Here is a 13,362-nt window from a genome sequence, read left to right on the forward strand (position 1 = left end):
GAAGGAGTATGACCTTTTGGTCATGCAGACCGACGCGCTTGCCCTCAGTAAGTTGTCTTCCTTCTTTTCCGGTTTTGCTTATAAGCTTATCTCTTCCGGTAGCATGTGCTTACCTTTTTTCCTTTGTCTTGTAGGGCTCTTTCCGGATTCGCAGGCGTATGCGGTGAAGAAGGTAGCAGAGCGCCGGGTCACGCAAGCATACAAGAATCTGGATGCGCCCTGGGACCCTTATGACCACCTGGTCGCGCTATCTGCCCGTGTCTCCCACATACGTGCGGTGGACCGGAACCTCGCTGACATCCCTGAGGTGGCGATCCAGCTCTTCAAGGTGCTCTGGCCTGAGGAGGAGGTGTCGGCTAACTTGTCGCTCACCTCCGACCGCCTGAAAGGTGCCGGCCGAAGGATCCGGGAGTGGCAATGCTCAGCGGCTCGTGCCGGAGCGGATGCGGCGCTACGCGTCGCCTGCTCCTGGTACGAGGACTTGGATCTCGACGCCCTCCTTGGCGTGCGCAAAGATGCTCCAACCGACATGGATCTGGTCCTCACCGCGAAGCGGCAGGATCGAGCCTACCAGATCGCAGAGTACGCCCCGATGCGCACCTTCATCCCCCCTCCTCCCGACGTCAAAGACTACCTCAGTGACGAAGAAGAAGGAGAGGATGAGGAAGATGAAGATGCTGGAGCTGGTGATGCGCCTCCGGAAGCTCCTGCTGCCTGAACATGCTTATCTTGCTTGGTTTTGTCCTGTTTGACTCAAAACAATGTTCATTAAATTCGACCCCGGTATGCCGGGGGTTATGGTGTAACATAAAACTTAACCGTTCTTTTGGTTGTGCTACAACAATCTATGCCGGTATGTTATACCGGTAGTCTATTAACTTATATTTGTCTATTGTCTTAGCATTTTACTCATTGGGTTGCTTTTATCTTGCACTGCAAAGATTTCGGAATTGTTTCCGCATCCAATCCGATGCACACTTGGCTCTTTTGCTTTGTCTCTGCCTACCTTCTCTGGGCGTTTTGGCGTATGAGCACAAAGTTCTTTTACCAAGCAAGCATTTTTTTGAACTTAGAAATAACTCGAAATTTTCACAAAAAACTGGTACAACCGGGGTTAATTAAATTTTTCCGGATTGTTCGTTCCCACTCTCTCTTTTCGCAGTTCACGTGCTTAATCCCTACCGGTTTGTCTTGCTTGCCATGAAGCCGGGTTCCGGACAGCAGCAGAGTCGAAGACTCCGGTAGGTTTAGCACGTTACTAAACTGGAAAGAAAAAATGTTCAACAAGCAACCGGTAAACTGAAAAAATTAACATATTGCATGCAATTTCAGGTAGGGGCAGTCCCCGAGATTCATTCGAGGTCCCGACATCTTTTATTCATAGCAAATAAGGTACAAAAAGGAACTTCTTACACCACAACTTCAAGAGTAGAAAGGACGCAACAGAGCTACGTTCCACGAACGCTTCGTCTCCTCTCCGGACCTGTCCGCCTTTCCTTTTTTCCATTCCTGTGCATCGATCAGGTAATAGGCATCATTGTGGAGAGCTTTGCTCACAATGAAGGGTCCCTCCCATGGGGGTGAAAGTTTATGCCGGCCTTCAGTGCGCTGCACTAGGCGTAGGACCAGATCTCCTTCTCGGAATACTCTCGGGTTAACCTTCCGGCTATGATAGCGTCTGAGGTTTTGCTGGTAAATGGATGTTCTTGCCAGTGCCAACTCTCTTGCTTCTTCTAGCAAATCCACATCGTTTTCTCTGGCCTCTTTTACCTCTTGCTCGGTATAGAGCTGCACTCTTGGTGAGTCATGGAGAATGTCGGTTGGTATGACCGCTTCTGCTCCGTAAACCATAAAGAATGGAGTGTATCCGGTGGACCGGTTTGGAGTCGTTCTTATGCTCCACAGCACTGATGGTAGCTCATCGAGCCAACACCCCGGTGACTTTTCCACTGCCTCGATGAGTCTTGGTTTGATACCGGAAAGCACCAAAGCATTTGTTCTTTCCACCTGGCCATTGCCTTGTGGGTGTGCCACTGAGCACAAATCCAACCGGATATTGTTATCCTCACAAAATCTTTTGAACTCACCTTGAGCAAAGTTGGTTCCATTGTCAGTGATAATGCTATGCGGGTAGCCATACCGCAAGATAACATCTTTTAAGAACTTCACCGATGTGCGCCCATCATATTTTGCAATAGGTTTCACTTATAGCCACTTGGTGAATTTGTCCACCATAACCAAGATGTGGGTCATATTTCCCCTTGCAGTTTTGAATGGGCCAACCATGTCAAGGCACCAAATAGCAAACGGCCAAGTTAGCGGTATGGTTTTTAAACCGGATGCTGGGGTATGATTTTGCTTGGCATACCTCTGGCACCCGTTGCACTTTCGTACGAGATCCTCAGCATTTTCCAAAGCCGTGGGCCAATAAAACCCATGCCGGAATACTTTTGCTACCAACGCCCTTGATGAAGCGTGGTGCCTGCATTCCCCTTGGTGGATTTCCACAAGCATTTCTTTTCCTTCTTCCGGTTCCACACATCTTTGAAGGACACCGATAACACTTCTCTTGTACACCTCACCATTGATGATGGTTTTGGACCTCCTCTGGATTCTTCTGGACTCATTTTTGTCAACCGGCAAGGTGCCGTTGATCAGGAATTCCTTAATAGGTTTAACCCAAGATGGTGCTTCTCGAACCAGAAACACCGGTGCGTCTATCTCCTTGTTATCCACCAGCATTGCTTCTTCCAGTATGGACGCAGCAGTCCCCGAGTTTACCGGTACAGTCCCCGAGTTTGCCGGAACAGTCCCCGGGTTTCCTTCGTCGATATCCATTGGTACAACATGCGATTCCGGTACAAAGATAGATTCCGACTCTAGGCTTGGTTTGATCGATGGTACTCTTAGGTGTGCCAAAGCTATACCAGGAGGAATTTCTTGCCTAGATGAGCCCAGTTTGGACAAAGCATCCGCGGCTTCATTTTCCGCTCGTGGCACATGGTGAAACTCACAGCCTTCAAAGAAGCCGGCAATCTTTTGCACATGATACCGGTATGAAGCCATGTTGGCATCTTTTGCATCCCAATCTCCGGAACATTGTTGCACCACAAGATCTGAATCTCCATAGCAAATGATCCGGTGCGCACCAATTTCTTTTGCAACCTTAAGTCCATGAATCAGAGCTTCGTACTCAGCGACATTGTTTGATGCCCTGAAATGTACTTGCAAAACATACCGGAGATGATCTCCCTTAGGCGAGGTAAGCACCACACCGGCACCTAAACCCTCTTTGAGTTTGGATCCGTCAAAGTGCATCTTCCAGTATTCTATTTTTTGGTCTGGCGGCTTGTATTGCATTTCTGCCCAATCGACAAGGAAATCAGCCAAAGCTTGCGATTTTATAGCATCCCTTCTTTCATACACCGGTACATATGGTGATATCTGGATTGCCCACTTTGCAATCCTACCGCTAGCATCTTTGTTGCACATGATATCGGAAATGGGTGCCTCACTCACCACTTTCATGGGGTGCTCTTCAAAGTAATGCTTAAGCTTTGTGGCGGCCATGAACACGCCAAAAGTCATTTTCTGGAAGTGCGGGTAGTTTTGTTTTGAGAGGGAGAGCACCTCGCTTAGGTAGTATACCGGCCTCTGCACGGTTTTTCCTTCCTCTTCTCTTTCAACCACAACCACAACCACTACACTCACGACCCGGTTTGTTGCTGCTATGTATAACAGCATAGGCTCTCTTTCTAGAGGTGAAGCCAGTATAGGCGCTGTGGCCAGCATTGTTTTTAGCTCTTTAAACGCTGCGTCTGCCTGTGGGGTCCAGACGAACTTATCGGATTTTTTCATCAAAGCGTAGAGCGGCAAAGCCTTCTCTCCTGCTTATGAACCGGCTTAGCGTTGCCAAGCTTCCGGTAAACTTTTGCACGTCCTTGAGATCGCGCGGTATAGTCATTCTTTCGATTGCCCGGATTTTTACCGGATTAACCTCAATGCCCCGGCTTGATACGAGAAAGCCAAGCAGTTTGCCGGCAGGAACACCGAAGGTGCATTTTGCCGGATTGAGTTTCATCCGAAATCTTCTCAAATTATCAAATGTTTGCCGGAGGTCATCGATTAAGGTTTCTTTTACCTTAGTTTTTACTACGACATCGTCCACATAGACTTGCACATTTTTTCCGATTTGATCAAACAAGCATTTTTGCATACAGCGCTGGTACGTTGCACCAGCGTTGCGCAAACCGAAAGGCATAGTGACATAGCAATAAGCCCCGTGCGGGGTAATGAACGCAGTTTTTATTTGATCTTCCTTTTTCAAGGGGATTTGGTGGAAACCGGAATAAGCATCCAGGAAAGACAACAGTTCACAACCTGCAGTGGAATCAATCACCTGATCGATCCGGGGTAACGGGAAAGGGTCTTTCGGGCAAGCTTTGTTCAAGTTGGTGTAGTCGATGCACATGCGCCACACCTTTGGAGCTTTAGCTTCCAGGTTCTCTTCTTTCTTCTTTTCGACTAGCACCGGATTGGCTAGCCACTCAGTATGCAGCACTTCCACGATGAAACCGGCAACCAACAACTTTGTCACCTCTTCTCCAATAATCTTTCTCCTGTCTTCAGCAAAGCGGTGCAGCGGCTGCCTTACCGGCTTAGCATCCTTCCGGACATTCAAAGAGTGCTCAGCCAGCTCCCTCGGAACACCTACCAAGTCATCAATAGACCAGGCAAAGATATTCCGATTCTCACGGAGGAAGCTGACGAGCGCGCTTTCCTATGCTTCATTCATGCCAGCACCAATACGAACGGTGCGCTCAGGGTAAGCCGGGTCCAGCACAATGTCCTTTTTTTCTTTTCTTGGCTTGAATGCCGGTGTGCCCAAGTTTGCACTCATTGCCGCTAAGCTCAGCTGTGAGGACTGAGCCAGCGCAACAGCAGTTTGCATCCTCCTTTTTGCCTCTGCAATCACCAGCGATTCTGCCAGGTTTGATCCGGCTGAAGCGGTTTCCAGTGAGACTGTGTAGTTTCCCACCACAGTTAAGGGTCCACGAGGTGCCGGCATCTTCATCTTGAGATAGGCCGTGTGTGTTGAGGCCATGAAAGCTGCCAATGCCGGTCTCCCAAGCAACGCATGGTAAGGACTATCTAAGTCCACCACCTCAAACTCAACATTTTCCACCCGGCAGTTGTCACGTCCTCCAAACGACACATCCACCCGGACTTTTCCAACTGGTGCGCAGGACAAGCCCGGAACAATTCCGTGGAATGTTGTGCGGGTTGGCTGTAGCATGTTTTCTGTTATGCCCAGCGTGTGCATGGTGTTCCGGTACATGATGTTTATGCTACTTCCATTGTCTATCAGCACCTTGCTGAATTTGACTCGAGCGTTTGGCCCATGCATGATTGGGTCTACCACGAGAGCGTAACCACCCGGATTAGGCATTATCTTGGGGTGATCCTTGAACGACCAGGAGATTTCCTGTTCTGACCACAGCATGTATTTTGGCACTGCCGGCATCACAGCGTTCACTTCCATGGAACGGCGATGCAGGCTTTGTCTGTCGGTTGGCTCAGTGACGAACACAACACAGCACATATCAGGATTGTGGTAAACATTCCGTCCCAAAGGTGCCGGTGGAGGTGGTTGGCCATTGCCTTCTCCCACCTGGTTAACTTGCTGGTGTTGTTGCCGGTTTGGCTGAGGCTGTACCGGTAAAGCATTTGCTCCGGTAAGCGGTGGTGGTGGTGGTAGTTGATGCTGACGTAGTATATATCTTGAGATGGTGGTAGCATTGTGGAACACCCTTGTGCTTGCGCATCTTTTACTGCTCCCTTGAGCATCAAGTACTTGGTCCAAGAACAATCCTTCGTCAGATGATTTGACGGGTGTGCCGGATTCGGAGTGTACCACCGGCAAGGTTGATCCATTGCAGCTTCCATGGTATATTTCACAGGTTCCTGCCAATTCTTTTTCTGGCCCCAGGGTTTCTTTTCGACCTACTGTTTCTTAGGACCCGCCCATGGCTGCGATCTGGTTCTTTGCCTCTGACTGCCGCTAGCCTCAGAGTTCTCTTGTACAGCAGCAACTTGCTGCGGACCGTATCTTCGATCCGGGAAATCTTCCCTTCTTTTGTTGTTCCGGTTATCCCGGTGCTGCTAAGGCGGGTTTGATTGTTCCGGCTCAGCTTGCACTGCCGGCTGCAATGGGTCTCCTAATGCGTAGGTATCTGCCACACGTATCATTTCCGCCAGAGTTACCGGCATGTTCCGCTGCAGCTTTTGCCACAACGGCGAACCTCTTCTGCACCCACTGCTAAACCAAGCAATGGCTTGCGCCTCTATCTCCCCTTCACAGGAGTTCCTTGTGGTGTTCCACCGGGCCAGGTAATCCCGGTCTGTTTCATTTGGGCGCTGTACGCACAAGGCGAGCTGCTGCGGCCTGTTTGGCCTCCGGTACGTGCTGCTGAAGTTACTTACAAAAGCCTCCTCAAAGTCCAACCAACCGTTTATGCTTCCTGCCGGCAAGTTGTTCAGCCAGATTCGCGCTGGTCCTACCAAGAATGATGGTATGATTCTCACGGCCCAACGCCGGTTTCCTCTTCCAGCTACGGTTCCTCCGCCACCAGCGACGTATACCGCGGTCACGTAATCCGCGAGCCAGTCTTCCGGCTTAGTGGTGCCATCATATATTTTCGTGTCACGGGCCAACTGGAAGTTGCGAACCGGTGGTCCCTCTTTCATGATCCTTGGACCAAAACATTTTGGGCCTGGAGGACCTTCTGCCTCGATCAGTTCTGACAAATATACTCTATCCAGACGGTGCCTCGCATCCCGTTCTGGCAGGTATCTTTCTCCCAGGCGTTCTCCCAACGGACTCTGGTATGCAGTGAGTCTTTCAGCTGTCGAATCAGCTTCATCATAAGGTCCTGGTACCGCGGCCCTTGCCTGCCGGTACCTTGGGGTAAGCATTTCCTCCTCTTCATACGCTGCCCTTGCAGCTCGATAATTTTCCCCGGCTTCATGTGTACCGGCATGATTGTTTCCGGCATAGCCTCTTCTGGCGTAGCCTCGATCTGCCCCTGGGCTTTTTCTACCGGCATCGTGTTTTCCGGCTTGTTGCTTTCCGGCAAGAACCGGATCATACACAGTCATTTGCTGCGCATTCATCTCTTTTTCTCTTCTTCTGTCCGGATGGGGGGACGATGCCTGCCCATGGTACTTGCTTCCGGCATTCTTTGTTGAACGCGCGGATTTTGAAGCCGCAACCTTGTTCAGCTTAGCAAGCTGCTCAGCGTTTTTCTGCTCGATGGTATCAAGCAACTCCCTGACACACTCCTGCTGCTTCGCCAGAGCGTCTCCGGAAAGCGATTCACACAGCTCTACTGCAGCCTTAGCAGCCTTTATAGTTTTATCCGGGCTACTGTACTTAGGTTTTTCTACGATGCTCACAGATGCAGAGGTACTTTTGCCGGCAAGAATCTCCTTACGCAAATCCTGATCTAGATTGCGAGCCTTAAGCCGGTTTTCCGGTATCCTAGCAGCATGAGCGCTAACAGAAGCAAAGCCATGGGCAGCGTTATACTCACGTACGGTTAGGTTCAGCTCGCGCTGCGCCCTGACGATGTCCTTGCCGTTCTCGAGCAGCTTCTGGCGTTGCGCCTCCAGCTCCGCCTGCGCTGCTGCCGGGTCGATGTTCTGCGCGATGGGCATCGCCAGCACGTTCATCGCCGCTTGGAGTGGTGTCTCCGATGGCGCGGACGATGCTCCCGCAGCGCCTGCGTTGCGCTCCAGCGGTGGCTTGGCTGCACGGGTCGATGCCGCACGCCCAGCACCTTCATCCACAGCTTCCTTGCCAGCGCCGACCACGCCAGCCCATCATCACCTCCACGCTGCCGGCGGCGCGGCCAGCACATAGCCACCTTGGCGGATCCGGCGCCACCAGCACCGGCGAGAGGCGCTGGCGCACAGGGACGGTACCGAAGTAGACGCGGTGGCTTCCGAACTCGATGATGCGGCCATTCTTGGGGAAGATGCCGCCGTTGGCGAAGCAGCCTGCGTTGTCGTTGATGAAATCCATGGAGTAGATGCGCTGCACCAGCGCGGACACCGTACGCTGGCCGGCGACGTCGAGGAGGCCCGCCCGAATATGAACTCCAGCAAGCGCCACTTCATGCCCCACGGTGGGCGCCAACTGTCGTCGTGGTGAACGAGCAGATGCCATGGGATGGCTTAAGTTGGGGCCGAATGGACGCTAGAGGATTCGGGGGAGGGTTTTGGATTAGATTGGATGAACTTCCGGGTGCTTTCCTCAAGAACTAGAGGTAGAAGAAGAAAGACACAAGGAAGAACTCTGCTCTAGATCCTTCCATTCATTGATCTCAATAGGATACAGGTTTGTGCATAAAGGTTTCTCTCTTCCTTCATCGATCGTTCGTGTATGGGTGTGCCCCCTCTCCTTATATAGGGGAGAGGATGGCTTACAGAGGAAGAAACCCTAATGGCATCTTTGACTAGACAAACTACTTTACAAAGCTACTTTAATCATAAGTGATGCCGGGGTCTTCTTTAATCAGGGAGGCTGACGTCCTCCGGCTTCTTTCAGCGTCATCTTCTTCTTTGGCGTCAGGGCTTCGTTTAAAGTTACTTTGCTTAGCTCATCTTTGTCTTCTAGCTCTGGAGAGAATCTTTGACCAGTCTTGCCGACATGCTCTTCTTATCGGTAGCCCGGTGTCTTCTTTACCCGGTTCCGGTATACCCCTCTTGGGGATACCGGCTTAGCTTTACTTAGCCAAACACTTAACTTTGTGCTCCGGTATAAACATTAAACCGGTATCTTGATGGCTCAAACCATCCGGTTTGGCATGCCTTTGGCATACCGGGGGTCATCCCCCCAACAACTCATACTTTCCGGATACTTAATCCCACCTTTATAACCACCCATTTACGCAGTGGCATTTGATGTAATCAAAGTACTTTTTCGGTATAAGTGATTTACATGATCTCATGGTCATAAGGACTAGGTAACTATGTCTCAAAAGCTTATAGCAAATAACTTAATGACGTGATCTTATGCTACGCTTAATTGGGTGTGTCCATTACATCATTCATATAATGATATAGCCTTGTTATTAATAACATCCAATGTTCATGATTATGAAACTAATCATCTATTAATCAACAAGCTAGTTAAGAGGCATACTAGGGACTCTTTGTTGTTTACATATCACACATGTATCAATGTTTCGGTTAATACAATTATAGCATGGTATATAAACATTCATCATAAACATAAAGATATATATAATAACCACTTTTATTATTGCCTCTTGGGCATATCTCCAACAGTCTCCCACTTGTACTAGAGTCAATAATCTAGATTACATTGTAATGTACCTAACACCCATGGCATTCTAGTGTTGGTCATGCTTTGCCCTAGGGAGAGCTTTAGTCAACGGATCTGCTACATTCAGATCAGTGTATACTTTGCAAATCTTTACTTCTCCATCTTCGATGTACTCGCGAATCGAGTGATAACGCAGCTTGATATGCTTCAGCCTCTTGTGTGACCTTGGTTCTTGTGCATTGGCGATGGCACCCATGTTGTCACAGTAGATGACTAGTGGGTCCAATGCACTAGGAACCACACCGAGCTCTACAATGAACCTCTTCATCCATACCGCTTCTGATGAAGCCTCTGAAGCCGCTATGTACTCTGATTCTGTTGAAGACTTCGCCACCGTGCACTGCTTCGAGCTTGCCCAGCTTACTGCAGCACCATTCAATATAAACACGTACCCAGACTGTGACTTAGAGTCATCAGGATCAGTGCTCCAACTTGCATCGGTGTAACTGGTTACAACGAGCTCTTGGTCACCTCCATAACAAAGAAACATATCCTTAGTTCTTTTCAAGTACTTCAGGATATTCTTGACCGCTGTCCAGTGTTCCATCCCTGGATCACTTTGATATCTGCTAGTCAAACTAACAACATGTGCTATATCTGGTCTAGTACATAGCATGGCATACATGATAGAGCCTACTGCCGAGGCATAGGGGATCTGACTCATCCTTTCTCTTTCTTCTGCCGTAGCCGGTCCTTGAGTCTTACTCAAGACCTTGCCTGGTAACATAGGTAAGAACCCTTTCTTACTTTCGTCCATTCTAAACTTCTTTAGAATCTTGTCCACGTATGTACTCTGTGATAGCCCTATTAGACGTCTTCATCTATCTCTATAAATCTTGATGCCTAATATATACGATGCTTCACCAAGGTCTTTCATTGAAAAACTATTATTCAAATAACCTTTTACACTGCTTAATAGTTCTATATCATTCCCAATCAATAATATGTCATCTACATATAATATCAGGAATGCTACAGAGCTCCCACTCACTTTCTTGTAAATACAGGCCTCTCCATGACACTGTATAAACCCAAAGTCTTTGATCACCTTATCAAAGCGTCGGTTCCAACTTCTCGATGCTTGCTTCAGTCCATAAATTGAACGCTGAAGTTTGCATACTTTGTCAGCATTTTTAGGATCGACAAAACCTTTGGGTTGTACCATATACAACTCTTCCTCAATGTCTCCATTAAGGAACGCCGTTTTGACATCCATCTGCCAAATCTCATAATCGAAAAATGCAGCTATTGCTAACAAAATCCTCACAGATTTTAGCTTCGCTACAGGTGAGGAAGTCTCATCGTAGTCAACTCCTTGAATTTGTCGGAAACCCATTGCAACAAGTCGAGCTTTATAGACAGTAATATTACCATCAGCATCTGTTTTTCTCTTGAAGATCCATTTATTCTCGACAGCCTTGCGGCTATCAGGTAAGTCTACCAAAGTCCACACTTTGTTATCATACATGGATCCCATTTCGGATTTCATGGCTTCTTGCCATTTGTTGGAATCTGGGCTCATCATCGCTTCTTCATACGTCGCAGGGTCTTCATCATTGTTGTCCACAATCATGACATTTAGACAAGGATCATACCAATCAGGAGTGGCACGTTCCCTTGTCGATCTGCGAGGTTTAGTAGCTTCCTCATTCGAAGTTTCATGATCATTATCATTAGCTTCCTCTGTTGCTGGTGTAGGCGGCACAGGAACGATTTCGATGCTTGCGCTACTCTGATCAACGAGTAAAGATTCATCAATCTCATCGAGTTCTACTTTTCTTCCAGTCACTTCTTTAGTGAGAAATTCTTTCTCAAGAAAGGTTCCATTCTTAGCAACAAAGATTTTGCCTTCGGATCTGTGATAGAAAGTGTACCCTATAGTTTCCTTAGGGTATCCTATGAAGACGCATTTCTCCGCTTTGGGTTCTAGCTTGTCCGGTTGTAACTTCTTTACATAGGCTTCGCAACCCCAAACTTTAAGGAACGACAGCTTAGGTTTCTTATTAAACCATAATTCATACGGTGTCATTTCAACGGATTTTGATGGTGCTCTATTTAAAGTGAATGCGGCTGTCTCTAATGCATAACTCCAAAATGATAACGGCAAATCAGTAAGAAACATCATAGAACGAACCATATCTAAGAGAGTTCGATTACGACGTTCGGACACACCGTTTCGTTGAGGTGTTCCCGGCGGTGTCAATTGTGAAAGTATTCCGCATTTCTTTAAATGCATGCCAAACTCATAACTCAGATATTCACCTCCGCGATCAGATCGTAGAAATTTAATCTTCTTGTTAAGTTGATTTTCTACTTCACTTTGGAATTCCTTAAACTTCTCGAAAGTTTCGGATTTATGTTTCATGAAATAGATATACACATATCTACTCAGATCATCTGTGAAGGTTAGAACATAACGATAACCACCGCGCGATGCTACACTCATTGATCCGCACACATCGGTATGTATGATTTCCAATAAGTCAGTAGCTCGCTCCATCATACCAGAAAATGGAGTCTTAGTCATTTTTCCCATCAGACATGCTTCGCATCTATCAAGTGACTCAAAGTCAAGTGATTCAAGTAATCCATCGGTATGGAGTTTCTTCATGCGTTTCACTCCAATATGACCAAGACGACAGTGCCACATATAAGTAGAATTATCATTCAATTTAATTCGCTTAGCATCAATGTTATGTATATGTGTATCACTACTATCGAGATCTAACAGAAATAAGCCATTCTTTTCAGGTGCTCGACCATAAAAGATAGTATTCATAAAAATAGAACAACCATTATTCTCAGACTTGAATGAATAACCGTCTTGCATTAAACAAGATCTAGATATAATGTTCATGCTCAACGCGGGTACAAAATAACAATTATTTAGGCTTAAAACTAATCCCGAAGGTAGATGTAGAGGAAGTGTGCCGACATCGATCACATCGACTTTGGATCCGTTTCCAACGCGCATCGTCACTTCATCTTTCAGTAGTCTTCGTTTATTCTTTAGTTTCTATTTCGAGTTACAAATATGAGCAACCGAACCAGTATCAAATACCCAGGTACTAGTACGAGAACCAGTGAGATAAACATCTATAACATGTATATCAGATATACCTTCTTTCTTCTTCTTGACAAGGCCGCTCTTCAGATCAGCCAGATACTTGGAGCAATTACGCTTCCAGTGTCCTTTCTCCTTGCAGTAATAGCACTCAGCATCAGGCTTAGGGCCGTTCTTAGGTTTCATAGGAGGCGTGGCAGCTTTCTTGCCACCCTTCTTGAATTTTCCCTTAGACTTGCCCTGTTTCTTGAAACTGGTGGTCTTGTTGACCATCAACACTTGGTGCTCTTTCTTGATCTCAATCTCAGCAGCTTTTAGCATGCCAAAGAGTTCAGGTAACTCTTTGTTCATGTTCTGCATATTGTAGTTCATCACAAAGTTCTTGTAACTTGGTGGCAGTGATTGAAGGACACTACTAATCCCCAGTCTGTTAGCAATCACTATTCCCAAGTCACTGAGTTTCTTCGCATGCCCGGTCATAACGAGCATGTGCTCACTAACGGAGCTGCCTTCTTCCATCATGCAGCTGAAGAAGTGTTTCGATGCTTCATAGCATTCCACGGCCGCATGAGTTTCAAATATAGCTTTCAGCTCATTGACCAACTCATGAGGATCGTGGTGCTCAAAACGTTTTTGAAGATCGGCTTCTGCATCGCACAGGATGGCACACTGTACTTGAGAGTACCGAGCTTTCCGAGTCGCGTAAACATTCTTTACTTCATCGGTTTCAGTTTCTGCAGGAGGGTCACCTAGCGGTGCATCAAGCACATATTGCAGATTTCCGCCAGCGAGGAAGATCCTCACATGACGGAACCAGTCGGTGAAGTTGCTACCGTTGCTCTTAAGCTTTTCTTTCTCTAGGAACTGGTTAAAATTGATTGGGGACGCC

This window comes from Lolium perenne, chromosome 1, assembly GCF_019359855.2.
Source record: "Lolium perenne isolate Kyuss_39 chromosome 1, Kyuss_2.0, whole genome shotgun sequence".
In the NCBI taxonomy this organism is placed as follows: domain Eukaryota; kingdom Viridiplantae; phylum Streptophyta; class Magnoliopsida; order Poales; family Poaceae; genus Lolium; species Lolium perenne.